General features: G+C 50.0%; 1 protein-coding gene across 9 annotated transcripts in view; it reads right to left on the bottom strand.

The window, feature by feature from the left end:
• TOMM20 (translocase of outer mitochondrial membrane 20) overlaps nucleotides 1–15312 on the bottom strand; it is a 115005-nt gene that overhangs the window by 53582 nt on the left and 46111 nt on the right. The window contains exon 6 of one of the 9 annotated variants that reach the window (XR_010613019.1): nucleotides 2679–2917. The exons of the other annotated variants lie outside the window; for them this stretch is intronic. The gene's annotated coding sequence lies outside the window, so the exon portion shown is untranslated. Of the gene's footprint in view, nucleotides 1–2678; nucleotides 2918–15312 lie in introns of those variants that run through there. 9 annotated transcript variants of the gene reach the window in all.

Raw genomic sequence — 15312 nt, 5'->3', positions numbered from 1 at the left:
AGGTCACACTGTGTTCAGCAAGGCATGTGTGCATCGATAGTCACGTGCGCCCAGGCATATGCCCTTCTCTCTCCTGTGGAAACTTTGCTTCAGATCTCACGGGCTGATTTTCTTAATCCAAAACAAAGGTCAGACAGAGAGTATGTGGCTTTGGTTTATCTATGGAGAAATGTAGCCGCCAGGCTTTCCAAAAACATCAGCAAATTCTGCATGCTCACAGTTAAACCCCTCAGGAAGGCACTGTGCCCTGCTCTCCCAAAGGCACCCCTATGTGGGTGCTGGGCTAGCAACACCAGGAACCAGGCGACCAGCACAGCACCAGCAAGCCTGGCATAGCCCACGGCAGGGCCGCATCCGACGGGAGCCAGGGATGTGTGCTCGGAGGGTGCAGCCCACTTGGATTATTTACTTATTTCTTACTACATTACCGAAAAAGAGAGTGACAAAAAACCCCTCCCTGCTCACCCAAAGAGGAAACGAAAAGGGAAACTTTGAGATTTCTCATCCCTCCAGAAAGCCCCTTGGCCGGGTGCAGACACGGGCTTCACAGCTGCCCTGCAGCACTGCCGTCCCGACAGGCCTTGCACCGCCCCAGTGCTGATATCAGTAAGGAAGTACAATCACTTAACCACAAAGCCAGTTTCTTTTCTAAGCCCTCGGGTTGCCTCAGAAGGTTTTTAAACAAGATGCTTTCCTGTTTTTGAAACCTGTGCATCCGTATGGTTTGCAGGTTACTCAAATAACCTTATCACTTGCAGCAACGCTGGCTTGAATTTCAAAACTGCTTACTGCAGTGCTCCCCTCCCCTCTCCACACATATCTATTTACTCATAGGAAGCCTTATTTACAGTATCGTCTTGCCAACTGCTGACACAGTAGAAAAAAAAGCCCTCGGTTACACATTAAGCTTTATCGTTGAAGTATTCATGCCAGACGGTGTCCAAACAGAGTTAACTGACTGACCTTAGCTTGGGGTAAGCCACACAAGAGGGAAGTTTCTATCGCAATCTGCTTGCACGGGCAGGGCTCGTTTCGCACCACCAGCCTTTTCATCTCCTCCTCACCTTCATCTGGGCTGAAAAGGCTTTTCAAAGGAAACCCGGGTTTGTTTTCAGAAAGCCAAGTGAAGGAGAGCTGGTTCCTTGTAAGTCCCTTAAAGGAGGAATTACAAGAAGAAGAGGTTTGCTGGTAAATGTAAGGCATGGAGAGGGCTGCCTGTACTACAGATCGTGACCTGAAATCCATGCAGCCTGCAAGGCGAACCTAATTCTTCTGCCGAAAAGGGGAGAACGGAGGAGGCTGCTGTACAAGAGTATGTTGTACAGAAGGTTTGGAAAATCCAGAAATCAGCTTCAGGATGCCTGTTTTGCACAGCAGCTTTGGAAAGATCTGCCAAACGTAACAGTTTCATTTGACAGTCATCCTCTGGCTTAACTTCTGAGCTGGCCGGTGGCCATCGCGCATTGCACAATAAATGCCTGCAAAATTAATCATGAGCTCCCTGCCTGGAACTCCCAGTGCTGCTCTCCTGAAGGGTACCTGCAGCCTGCTCCAAAGCCCTGCCAGCAGCTCAACTTCTGTTTTCACTAATGGCCCAGCCAGCGAGGGAGGACGAACCGTCACAAAACAACCCATGGACTTTATTCTTCCACCCCAGCCTCTGCAATCTGCAGGCTGAGCTGTTTACCTTTGCGTACACTTCATGACAGCCGCATGATAGCAACGCACACAGGCACTTACCTAAGCCTCACACTTCACAGCCCTTTCCTGTCGCAGTTAACACTCAGCTTGGGAAGAAAGTTGTGTGGTCAAGCCCAGAGGAAGGATCGAGAGCAGCTCTCAGATTGATATACCCTGATCCCCTCTCTCCAGTAAATTTACTCCTGCTGATTCAGTAGGGGTGCAGTAAGGTCCCCATGGTGCAACACTGTCCACATGCTTGTTTTGTTAGAGAGGAGTAATAGGAGAGGTAGAGTGGTTGTATTTGTTGTTTGTGAAAAGTGCAGGCAGGCCAGCCCTGCCATGGGGCGCGAAGCGGGACATCCCTGCGCTAGTCCCGTTCCTGCCGTTCCCCGGATAAACCACATCCCATAAAATGACTTTCTCCTGCCAAGCAAACTGCTCTGCAGCTGGGAAGGAAAGCCTCCCTGCCCCACTTCTCAGCACACAGTGCCAGCACCTGGGAGATGCCTTTCCCTGCCGCCCCTGCCCCATCACTGTGAGGTCTGTGCCATGGCAACCCCATTTAATGGCTTTGCACCTCATTTGTGGTGGGGATCTCTCCCTCCAAGAGCCTGCCAGAGAGCTCAGGCTCAGGTAATCCCCAGACCCTCTTGCCCAGCTTGCACTGAGCAGCCACTGTCACATTGCCAGCCCCAGGCTCTCCCAAAGGAAGCAGTCACAGAGCTCGGGTGCCATCTCTTTTCCCTGCAACTCTAATTGAATTGTTAACTACAGAGATAGAGTGAGCTGCATTCCTGCTATGCTAATTCATTCCTCCTACATAGTGCTCTTCTTCCAATAGACTCAATTGGAATTGATCATACAAACACCACGGCAAAATGACAAAAAACCCAAGCATGATTTAAACATCTCCAGAAGAGAGAAGGAATGTATTTTCCTAACATCCCTAATAACAAAACTCAAAGGGATAAAATAAATGTGATTAGAACCAGAGATAGCAAGCAGCACACATTTTATTGCTATGTTTTCACTTCTTATTTCTCTTTAACAAGGATAAAAATTAACTTGTGCAGCCTCCGCCAGGAAGTGAGTGGATCTTTGAACTCTGCCATCTGGCTAGTGGAATCTGTGTTTTCGTCGCCTCGGGTTACAGGTTAATCCTGCCAATTTTTATTATTTGTAGAGGTTGCTGGCTTCTCGGAAGCTTTTATATTCTCTGTCCCAGGGAAGATTGCTGCTGAGCAAAACACTGGGGTCAGCGTGGTAAGGACAGTGAGCAGGGAGGCGAAGGGAGGCAGTGGGGAGAGGCGACAGTTCTGGCTAATCTAAAATTACCCTCGTTATTAGAAGGGAAGACGTTGCAACATGTGCTGGCGAATTCGCCTCGCGCTGCAAGTCAGCGCACACAGGAAGGCTGAGCGCTCCCCGCTCATGGTGGAAGTCGAGCTCGAGCATGCCCAGCAGCTGGGGAGCCCCATGTGATGACAACAGCATCCAGCTCCATCTGGTGATGTGCTCCCAGCCCCCCCGGGCACTTTTCCATCTAGTCTTGCAAGCAGCTGGATCAATTTACTCTAGCCTACGGTGCACTGCACAGGCACAGACTGAAATTATTACTCATGGAAATCCCCTCTGTTTCAGTGCTTTGAACAAGGAATCAGGTAGCTTTCAAGCTCCTGACAATTAATAGCCTTTGGTCAAGGGAGAACAGTGCAAACACGCTGGAAGCGATGGGTTTCAAAACAGCTTGCCTAGTTTCTAGTAAATTAAAGGGAGTGGGTGGTTGAGGTACACAGTAATATTATCCAGCACAGTGTGGTCTTCATTGACGTCAGCAGGACATTTTTCCCCCCCTCTTTCTCTCTGCCTGCCTGACTCCCGAAAAGAGGCACATGGAGCTTAACACAGTGACAGAAGCATGGCTCATACCACCCGGAGAACCTCCAGCTTTCCATCAACAAAGCCAGAGTGCAGATGCTACCATATTGTGAATGAGCAGCACCAAAATATATGAAAGTCATTTCAGAGGAGGAAAAAAGCTGTTGGAAACAGACACCATGAGCATTACAGTACGCATCTCTCTTCATGCTGCATGATTAACTGTTCTGACTAAGACAACGCTCTTCCTCTGGCTAAGGACACATCCTCATCTCAGATTCTGCTTAAAATAGCGTATTTGACCATGACCCCTCCCCACAACTGCTGTGTCCATCCCAGCACAGCTCTGTAGTGTCTGTGACTGTGTTTTCTTAGTCTCGCCAAACACATCGTTTTCTCTGAGGCTCCCATGCTGCAGGCTGGAGGCATCACGCAGTAGCTGCCAGCCTTGCATTGAAAATACCCCAAGAAGTTCAGCAGCAAAGTCTCGCTGTGCTTTCAGCAAACTTTTTGAAGTGGGATTCCTGCACACAAGCGTGTGCAGGTATGCACTTGCAACCTTTGCATGCACCGTTATTTGTACATATATAAATAAAAGGCAATTGGATGGCAAATAAAAGGATGCACAGTGCTCAAGTGTTGCAGGTAGGAAGATGGACCCACCCTAGGCCCAAAGATATCACCTTCCAGGTGAAACATAACGCTACAGTGCCCACATTTTCTGTGTAAAAAAACACGGAACACGGAAAGTGCTCAGGTCAGAATTTCTGGGGGGTTGCAAAAGACAAAAGGGACTTTTTTTGATAACAAAAATGTGTACTGAAGCTGCTGTGCCAGGCTCTGACTCAACACAGACACATACGGAGTGCTCAAAGCGGAAGATTTTTCCAGTAACCGAGTAGAGTGAATGAGCTCATCGTGACCCACTGAGCAAGTTTTCTTAGTACTCATTTTGAGCAAGAGAGCGGCTTTGATCGCTGTTTGCACTCATTTGACTTTTCCCCTCTTCCCAAACTTTTGTTCCTTTGATGAAACACCTTCCCCATCAGGCTCCTCCTGGTAAAAGGAGCAATTTTTTCCTCAGCGCAGCCACAGGCCTTAGGTAAATATCACTGAAGCATTAAAAATCAGGTGTGCTAATGAAACGATACTGCAGGCGTTGTTGAGTTGCAGGATCACCAGGGCAGTCCAGGAAAGCCGGGAGGGAGACACGGTTGTTCCACAAGACACCACAGAGACCTAGACAGTATGCTGTTGTGCGAGAAAGTGGAAGACCATGACTCACTGCAAACAAACTATGTGATCACTGACTTTGGCGCATTCTTCTTGTCCTTCCATACCCTGCTCTCCTGATTTTCTTATAGTCACCCATGTAACTCAGCAGCACTCTGCCTGCTGCTCCAAGGGGTGTTTTGTGTTGCTTGCTTAAAGTGAAGCTATGAAACTTAATTGCTTAGCTATGAAACTTAACACTGAAGGTTGCCGAAAAGGTCTTGAACCAAGTCATATTTGGCAGGAGTCGCTACGATTCCCTCGGGGCCACGGCTACAAGCACCCGCCTCCTTGTGCGCCCGCCTTCGTGGCACAGTTTTACAGGTAAGTGTTGCACAAGGTCAGCCTGCTCTGCAGGGCTGCTGCTGCGGTCCCGTTGACAGCAGCGTCTTTCAGGATTCATTCACCACCTTCATCAGTGCTTTCTGGAGAAAGAAGAAGGAATTAAGAGCTACCGGTAATTAAGACTCAGCACGGCAGTGCCGCGAGTTAATGGAGCTCATATCTGCAAGTTGCCACTCCTGCGTTTTAGCCACCAACTTGTGCTCCCTTCTTCCTGCAAACGGAAAGGCCCTATCGCTTTACACAGCGGGCAAAGACAATGCCCTCTGGACTCTGGGAGGAAAGGAGCACTGGTGAATATGTAACCCTGCCACGCAGCACTTCCAGTTAGAAGAAAACCCTCTCGCATGTTCACAGCCAACAGGAGCAGCCCGGCCTGTAGCCTGCCTTGTTCCATGGCCTCACCAAAGCATAGGAAGGGTGCCCCAGAGCCCTGCCTGCCTACACGGCTTCAGGCTCTGCGATTGAGCACTTCAACTGCTCTGCTGAGGCTGCAACGTCTGCGCCATGATGTGCCCAGCCACGGCAGAGGAGGTTGAAAGGAAAGCCACAGGCCTCTCCAGTTCTCTTTTTCAGCTGTGTTTGGAGACATGGTTGAGTCCTGGCCACACCAAGCTGCAGAGCCATCTTCAGGCAGCCTCTGGGCACCCCACCACGTGAGAGCAGAGCTCGAGCCCAGGTTTTAAGTTCCAAGCAAGGAGGCTCTGACGATGAGAAGCATAGCCCTGCTTGCTCAGCCTGGGCTGAGGTCATGGCACAGGATCCAATGGCAGCTGCCACCTCAGGTTGCCCTGGCCTGGGGCTGGCTGTGGGTCTGAGGCACTCACACTGCAGGCAGAGCTGCACCACTTGCCTGAAGGAGGGAACAAGACCACCAGCCAGAGCAATGCCCTGTCACCCCAGGCAAATGCAAGCAGAAATGTCAACCATCCCATGAGCCAGGCCCTTTGAAAGTGTCTTTTGTGATTGCCCCTGCCCAGCCCTGGTGAGAGGCAAGCGAAGGAGAGGGCTGCGCATCTCCGCTGGCAGGCAAAGGGTCCTTTGAAGAAACGCCCATGAACTATTATTGCCACCACTCTCCTTCTTTATAAAGCCTACAGAGAGCTTTCCAAGATGGTATTTTTGTGACCAAACAAAGGTCAGAGTCCCTGCTATGATAAATCAGGTCTAGTTTGGGGACAGGTTCAGCTGACAGAGTCATCTGACCAGCGCAGCTGTGCACAGGCCCTGAACCAGTTCCCTTCTCGTGTCTCTGTCAGGCTGGGCACGATGCTCAGCCATCTGCTAGTTCCTGAATTACAGTGTGCACGCAATAACGGACATGCCCTGCTCGGGGAAGCTTGTGTTTATTACTTTCCAAGCTTTGCATCAGCCACACACACCACTGGACCGCAGTGTGCGGTCACCGAATCTGCTGTGTGCAGCTGCCTGGGCTGCTGAAATGAATGGTGACCCCATGAGGCTGTGCCCACACCGGCAAAAAAGGAAAATACAGGGAAAAAACTGCATTTCCTCTTCTCTGTCTTGCCTCATCCTTCCCTTCCCGAAACTACACAAAGTCCCGCTAAGTAGCATCATACCTGCAGGGAGGGCAGCAGGCGCAGCCATATTGCCCAAGCCTACAGCGCTGCTCGCATCCAGCACAAACGCTTGGGGATGATCCACAACCACTGGGCTGTAGCCACCACTTCCAGGGGCTCCGTGAGGCTTGTGGGGATTGATGCAAATCCTGAGCCAGCACAAGGAGAACCAGCCCCACATCACTTTCCCACAGTACCTCTGGGGCATCATGGTGGTCCAGTGTACCTTTCCACTGGCACTGCCACGCCAGCCTGGATCACAGTGCATCCCTCATCCCTGCCTGCACCAGCTCTGAACCATCCCCTGCAACATCCCCAGTGGAAAACCACAGCTGCCAAATCCCAAGTGAATCACACAGAGTGCTGGGATGCCCCTCCGGAGCCACAGATGCCACCTATGGGGCAGGCATCAGCTGGGGTTCCCCCACAGGCAGGGCCAGGGTGAGCTCTCCCCCCACAGCTGCTGTTTCGGCAACAAGCCCCAGATGCCCCTCCACCATCCCCTTGCCAGCACCAGGCTGTACCACTTTGACCTTTTCAGAGCAACCTGCCTGGGTGGCTCAGCTCTGCTCCCCTCGCAGCCTCAGCATGAGAGAGCTGGGACAACCAGCTCACAGGGGCTGGGCCCATGGTAAAGGTCAGAGAGGCACATTCGGCCCCGGCCGCTCAGGGGGTGCCGGAGCTGCAGACTCGGCTGTCATCGGCCCATGACAACAGCTGCCATCGCTGCCCGGATAGGGTACAGACACGCTCCTGTTGGTACAGCAGTTCAGAGATCATGAGGCTGGGATGGGCTCACGGGAACAGGCAGGGTGCTCTGTGCTGGCTCCTTCCCAGAGAAAACCAGAAGGGTCTGAACAAGAAGCTGCTTTTAGGGCTGACTGCTTCTCCTCCTGCACCCAGAGGGCCAAAGCCTTGTGCTCCTCATAAGCCATTGGGTCTGCTTGAAAGAAACAGTAAAAGAAATATTAAAAAGCCCCAGGGACTCAGAAATTGTAAAGACACAGCAAAACCCCCCCAAAATTTCAAGCACGTGAGCACCTCTCCCAGCCATACACAAATTGCTTCCATGTTTTACACGTTTTGAAGGGCAGGTGTATGTGCTTTGTAAATCAGCGAGCCTGACCCTGGAGCCATCCAAAACTCATGATCAAAACCCCGTGAGTATCTGAGGACAGGTGACATCATTCTCCAAAGGGTTCCTTCATCTAAGTCCACAAAAGGTAGGGGTTTTTGAAGCAGAACAGAAGCCCTTGAAACTTGCTCTGTGTGCCAGGAAACGCAATGTATAATGGACACACATGCACACACAATCCCCTTAGTGTAAGTGAAAAGCAAAACAGCCCTCATTTTCTGTACTTAGGGGATTAAAATGACCCACAGACAAAAACTCCAGGGCTGTGATGTACGAGTGTTCAGAAACAAAACCCATCCCTTGGTGTCTGTGCCTTTTGCCTTCCCACACCTCTGCATCCCACCTGGGACCAACATTTCGAGGTGGGTGGGGAGGTGTTACATCAGACTGGCTGCAGTCTGGCCCTATGGACTGATCTGGGAAATGGATGGGGTGCTCCTGCAGAGCATCTCCTCTGCAAGTTTAGTCTCCTCCACAAGGAACCCAGCCGATGCACCCTGAGATCACCCCACAAGTGAACAGAAGAAGAGTGTATGGGACAACCAGCCAGTTCACTCTAGAGGGCATCCGTAACTGATCTGGTAACAAAGGCACTTCCAGGTCATCCATCAACCCTGGACATGGAAGTGGAAGAGCCCCAGCACCACTGCTCAGCAGATACTGACTCATACGAGCAGCCCAGGGGGATTCAGACACCCTGACAGGAGGGACAACTGGCTGAGGGCACTGGCTAAGAAGGGGAAGGAGAGGGAATATCTGTTTAGGACAACGTGCTTGCCACTGCCGCAGAGGACAATGGACACAGAGCGATGGTCCCTGCTGTGCACACTGGGACCCCATAGAACAGAACAGGGTTTTCCTTGCCCTCCCATCCCCATCTCCATTCCCAGCCCACAGTGCTCCTGCAGGCTGCAGTGACAGAGGCAGGTTATCCTCCGCCCGGAGTGCTCACCGCACAGCAGTGTGAAGGCCTGGCCACGGGGCTGGAGGTGGTGTGGTGAGGGTGCCCAGCTCAGCCCCAGCCTTCTCCAGGAGCTGGCAGGTGGGCTGGCCTGCAGCCTGGGTCGCTCCAGAAAGGAGCTGCTGTAAGGATGTGAAACCTTGTCATTGTGAAAGCGGGAGGCAACGGTTCGTGCCAAGGCAAGGGGCGCCGGGCTGATTTCACTGCTGGCATGAGATGCCGTTTGCTGCCTGCCAGCCGGGAGGGCTGCGCCCCCCCGCTGCACCTGTGCAGAGCTCTCCCCCCAGCACAGCAGCCCCAGCAAGCCTCCAGGAGTGTTGTCCATCTCCAGCAGCCAGGGCAGCTAACAGCACGGCCAAGGCTGTCTCCAGGACCCAGCACCTAAGCCACCACTGCAAGACAGCTTCTTTGGGGCTGGGGTGGATTGGGGTTGAGATCCCTCCTTGCACTAGTGCATTGGGGTTAACTTTAAGGAGGTACCAAACCTGGTCTGAAGCACTGCTGTAGCTGCAGGAGCTGATACCCTGTGGTTAGACAACTGCCTTAAAGTCACTCTCAGATGAGGCTCAGATAAAACCAGAAGTGCTAGTTTGCAAAATCTAAACTAGACAGCAGTTACAGAAGTTCATTAGACTCATCTGTGAAGAACAGCAAAGATACCTGTGCCTGCCTGGCACCCACAGCCTGCAGTGTCCATGCACAAACAGCTGATGCTTCTCTGGCGGCAGCTCTGTCCATGTGTCACCCAGTTTCCTAGCACTGCATTCAGGGAGAGCATTTGGAATGCTGTGGCCACACTTTTTCTTCTACCCTAACACAATCTTTAGGACTTCTTTGTACTCCAGCTTCCCTTTCCCTTTCTTCTTGGGACTTCATAGTCTCCAGTGTAACTAGTAAGGAGCAGGACTTTCCTACTCCTGCTGACCCCCTCTGCTGTGGGGTAAGCTGCTTCCCTTTTCCCACAGGGAAGAAAGAGGTCAGCTCTTGAGCCATGGATTAATAAGATCCCACACTGGCATTGCTGCTGAAGTTCCCACATCACCAAGCCACAGGAGCCACAGCATGAAGCATCTCCGCACCAGCATGCCTACAGGCACATGGAGAGCCATAAAGACCAGAGCCTGGCATGACAGCAACCAGCTGCTTTGCTTACTGCTGAGGAGGTGGGCTGGGGTGAGCTGGCTCCCCGTCTGTGAGGCTGTGGGGTTCGGTTGCTCTCTCCCACTGCCTGCATGTAACACCCACTGGTATGTGAAACCTGCACTGTCAGGCAAGAAAGGGTTTTCTTTTCTATTGCACCACTTACCTGCTTGAACCAGCAGCTGTTTAGTGTCCCCCACCAGTGCCTGAATAGGGCAGCTGCAAAGGCAAATATGTTGGACTGAAGCAGTGCAGAAAATACCAGTCAGTCGAGGGGCATAAATATTAAAGGAAAAGTATATCAAAGCAATGGGATGAGGATGAAAGGGGTTAACGCTTGGGTTTAGAGATCTACAGGACTTGTCATATCTTTGGCTTTTCAGGGAAGAACAAAGACAGGAAGGTAAAGGCAAACACTTGTGACAAAAAAGGTGGTGTAAAATCAGGAAGGTGCCCGGTAGCTTTGAGTTTCATGAAAAAGCAGGGCATCTCGAACAGCCAGATGCCCATGAGATGTTATTTTTGGACACCACTTCAGAACCGACTTGGAGGGAAGTGTGACATTTACTGAGTCACCTCCACCACTTCCTGCAACATCTGGAGCTTACTTCAAGGGCTCTCATTTAGATACTGAGAACTTGCTCACTGTTCAGGACGCGAACAACACCGTTTACTTTCATTTTTCCTGCAAAGCTCTGCTGAGAGCATGGCCGGTGATGCAACAGCCGCGGGTGCAGCCGCAGTCCCCGTGTGCCGTTCACACAGCATGGCGAAAGAGCCATATAAAAGCTGTCAAGTCACCTGCTGCTTCTCCCAGGAGGTAACCAGCAACACGCAGCTGCTTTCTCCTTGGATCCAGTAACCGGCGATAAGACCTTCTTTATCCAAGCAGCCCGAACCATGCTGCATCCTGAACCCGGATGGAGCTTTTCACCATTTCCTCTGACTGCACCAACAATCTGGGGCCTCCTCAGCCACAAACACAAACACAGCCACAGCAGCTGCAGCATGAACAGAAATCAGTTTGAAGGCTAGCTCTCAATCTCTGCCTTTGGGAAGAGTCATTTCGGTCTCCCATGCCCCTGCTTACTCCTACCAGAGCCCTCCGAGGGTCAGGATGCACAGCCCCAGACTGCAAGTAACTTCAGAGAAGCTGAAAAGAAAAATTAGATCTGGTTTAAAAAACGCCACACTCCAACCTAACCAAACCAGACCAAGAAACCCCAACAACACACAAATATTTCTTTAGTTTCATATTTAATTATCTTTATACATTTCTTCTGTTTTTAAATATGGACTATCCCCCTGGGGATGACTTCATAGTATATAGAACCATTTAGGCTTTACCCCTCCCTGTTTTGATAAACAGCCTATCAATAAGGAAAGCACAGGTTTTTCATCTTGGTGTAACAGAATGTACACAACATTTGGCATCCAATCCAAGAGCATTTGAGGTGCTTCTTTCAAAAGCCAAAGCTGCATAAAGAACATCTTGGCCTTGCAAAGACAAAACCTTCCATTAAAAGCCACTACAGTCGCCAAGGATCAGCCACTTAAACCCTAGTGTCTTTGTTGGAAGCGCATCCATTAAAACAACTGCTCCTACAGGATAAGGACTTGTGAATGTTTAGAGTGTGAAGAAAAAGAAAAATAAGAAAACAGAAGCAAACACGTCAAATGTTAACTTCTGGTGAACAGCTGAGAGCTTTTCATATTGTGTAGAAATGTCACAGGTGAAAGAGGAACCAGGTTGTTTGCTGTTAGAAATGCCCCCTCCTGCACCACTCTAGTCTGAGAGCCATACACACAGAAGGACCATGGAAGTGCTAGCAAAGGATAAAAAACATTCCTTTCTTATGAAACACCGTTTTCTCAGGGGCCGTTCCACTTCAGAGTCAGGTGGGAGTAAAAGTGCAAAGCTGTTTGAAGAGAGCTGCGAAACCACGCTGCTCAGCCCATGCACTTTGATGACAAGACCCCGCAGACCCGCTGAGCAGCAGCTCTGCAGCACAGCAATGTGGCAGGAGACCAGTGCTTTCAAAAAGCAAATCCACTGGTGCAGACACTGTGTCCATGCGCTGCTTGCTCCAGGGCAGACTCAATTTAAGGGGAGAGCTCATTCATTTTCAGTCTCTCCGTGGTTTCTCTAGTCTGGGCTATTGACCAGAAGGCATAGAAAAATGTAATGTGGGCAACAAACTGCCTATTAAAATAAAAACATTGTGCATTAAGCCTGCAGGGCCTCAGGTTCCACGCAGGTATATGACTGGACATTCAGCTCTGAAAAATGAGGCTGGGCAGGGTAAAACACAGTGATCTTTCCAGCTGGATGTATTTTAGAGCCTGTCGGTCTGCCACGTTTAATGGAGGAGAGGAAAGACCAGTTGTGACGTGTACCCAAGCTGAGATTTTCTGATCAACCTTATTTTCTCTTTCTCTGGTAAACCTGGGGTTCTGTTCAGCCAGCCACTGAAATCACAGTGCAGGCTGAGGCAGGTTATGAACCAAAATAAGGAGAGTGCTCTTGTGGCTGGCCATGCTTCCTTTCTTGTGGGACTTGTCAGGAGAGGCATGCCTCATTTTTACTGGAAGGGGAGGTTAATCATCCAGAAGATGCAAACTCAAGAGAAAAGAAATAGGGAGACGCTTCCAGCTGCATGTCCATCCTGTCCAGTGCCTTCCTGGTCTCATGGGCAGGCTCAGCACCCAAAGGTCTCCAGGGCTGAAGCTGCAGGGTTACTGCTGGGTGACAGGGACAGGTACCTCCCATGCTGCTGCCAAGGCAGGCAGGTCTTGTGCACTTCCACATTCTTCACAAAATCACAGAAAGTGGAAGTTTGTGGTAAGCCCTTCCCAATTAAGGACCATAAAGCTCTGCAGTTGATCAAGCTGATTAAATGGATCAAACTTGTTAAGAACAGTTTTATCAAAACATTTACATTTCTGCTGAGCAGAGATTCATGTGACTTTGAACTGCAAAGTACACAGGTTGCCATGAGAGGACTAAAAGGAGAGAGCATTGGGAACATTAACCATGTGAAAAATCAAGCCTCCCGCTGCCTCTCCTAGCATTCATTTAAACAGAGGAGCTCCCCAGCCCATTAATTTCTTCACCCTATTGGGTATCTTCTTGGGAAGAGAGGCCCTGTTTACCCATAGTGGAAGGCTTTCCTGGCATGTGGGTCTGAAGGTGGGGACTTCAGCTCCCACCTTACAAACCATCTCCAAGCCAAAGAGCTGCCTGGGAGAGCAGCACCCCTTACCCAAACCATGGTATATCCCCATGGCACGTGTCCAGATAAAACGATGGCCTTATCTCTCAGGCTTGAGAGTGGCCGTAGGAGAAACACATCTATAAGAGTACACAACACAAGCATTTCCACAGCTGTCTGGAAGATGAAAGTAACTCAGCAGGGGATTTTTTCCTTTTATATAAGTCTGCCCACCTTCAGTCTCCACAGAGACACAGTCCAGCAAAGGCCTTAGATGCCTAACTTCTTAATTCAGACACTCAAACCTCCTCTTCAGCTGTCGCCCAACCATGGAGAGGCACTGCTGAGAGGCACTTAAAGTTCCTCCAGCATCCTATATCCTTCAGGAAAGAGCTGAGCAGGTTGGTGGTGAGCTCCTATTTACCCGTGCTACACATCAGGACCCACCAGCAATGTGTCTTCATAGAGCCTCACTTGGTGGGGCTGAGCTGGGAGCAGTCACGCCATGGCTGGCCACAGGCTGAGCTGCACTGAGGGTTTTCCCTGAGCCTGGGGAGAGAGAAGCCCCCTCTCACTGCACTCCACACCTATTTTAGGATAAGTAACTTGTGGGGGCTGCTGTCTCTCTGCTCGCTGTAGAGCTTCAGATCCTTCTCAAATATTTAGCCCACCTTATTGACGAGTTATCTTTGCTGCTGCCACATGCACTGCTTCCACAGCAGCTAGGCTGAACTCAGTACTGTGTGCCTGCCCAGCACTGCACCACAATAATGTCCTACCATTGAGGATTTAAACAGTGAGAGCACCCAGCCAGCTAAAAAGGCGGTGGGAATATGCTTTCCCCTCTCTCTCAAAGAGCATTTGCAGGAGAAGATCTGCATATTCAGCATTTTGCAGCAAGTTCTGCTAAGGCAAAGAAAACTTGGCATCGGCACTCCATTTTCTGTGCCATATGCTTTATTCGTTGGAGAGTTGTTTTTCCTGCAGGGGAGGGTGGATTGGCAGGTATGGAAAGAAATTCATTAAAACCACTCTGTTCGGTTCTTTGTGCTGGCCACTATTTCCATTTTGATTTTTATTTCTCATACCCTGAACAATCCTGAAACAAAGACATCCTCCCCTGGAGCACAACAAATACTCACGAAAGGAGTGTCTGAAAGGCCATGCTCCTTGAATGAGCCTGTAAAGGTTACAGGTTGTGGCTGGGATATTTCTGAAGAGAGTGGTAGAAACCAAGAGGCTGATAATAAAAGTAACACTTGCTATGAAACCAAATATACCGACATGCCATGCACAACCCAGGCATTGGTAAAGGTACCTTATCTGCTTATGCGCAAGCCACTTGCCTGGTTTTGCAAGAACAGGTTTCTTGGAGGATGCTTGTGCTGAGCTACCTGTTTCATTTTGCACTGCTTCTCAGATAAATGGCAGCCTTTTTAAGAGAAAGACAGACATCTGATTATTTTAGATTCAGGGATTCTGGCCAATTCCTTCCCAAAAGTGGTTGGGGTTGAATAGCCAAAGAAAATTTATGCACTTAAACTTAATGGGGCTTAAACACTGCAAGTAACGACACAGAAATGGACAGAAGCCTGAGGGGTAGCAGAAATCTCCAAGACAAGGACTTTTCTGCTCAGAGAAACTGCCAGCAGCTCCTGATAATGGCCTTTATGAATGTATTTGCATGTTCTGCTCTTTAAATGTATACATTATTTCCAGTTAAAAAGAAGTCTGCCTTCATTCTCAGAGCCCTGTGATCTTTCTGCACCAAATGGTTTCCAGGTCTCTCCATAAGCTGTAGCTAGGTTTTGTTTACCCATACAAAACAAAGCTTTGAAGGGCTCAGGCCTCAAAAGGAACAAAATTAACCCAGCTGCCACAGGCAAACAGGGTGGGACGTTTGGCTCCCACAGCCTTGGAGAAGCTTCCAGTTCACCGCCAGTTTAAGGCAGTGGCACTGGGGAGCTACCCAGACAAAGCCGCCTGCCTCTCTCCCTGATTGTGAGGTTAGGTACAAAACCTATCCTGTTTCCATGCCTAATGCCTGCAGGGAAGAAATAGTCAAAAAGGTTTCTTAAGAAAAATGAAATCTACATGGACATCCTAGGA

The sequence above is a fragment of the Lathamus discolor genome, chromosome 5, assembly GCF_037157495.1.
Source record: "Lathamus discolor isolate bLatDis1 chromosome 5, bLatDis1.hap1, whole genome shotgun sequence".
Lineage (NCBI taxonomy): Eukaryota > Metazoa > Chordata > Aves > Psittaciformes > Psittacidae > Lathamus > Lathamus discolor.
The sequence above is the reverse complement of the archived record's forward strand: the minus strand, read 5'-3'. Positions and strand labels throughout refer to the sequence as shown.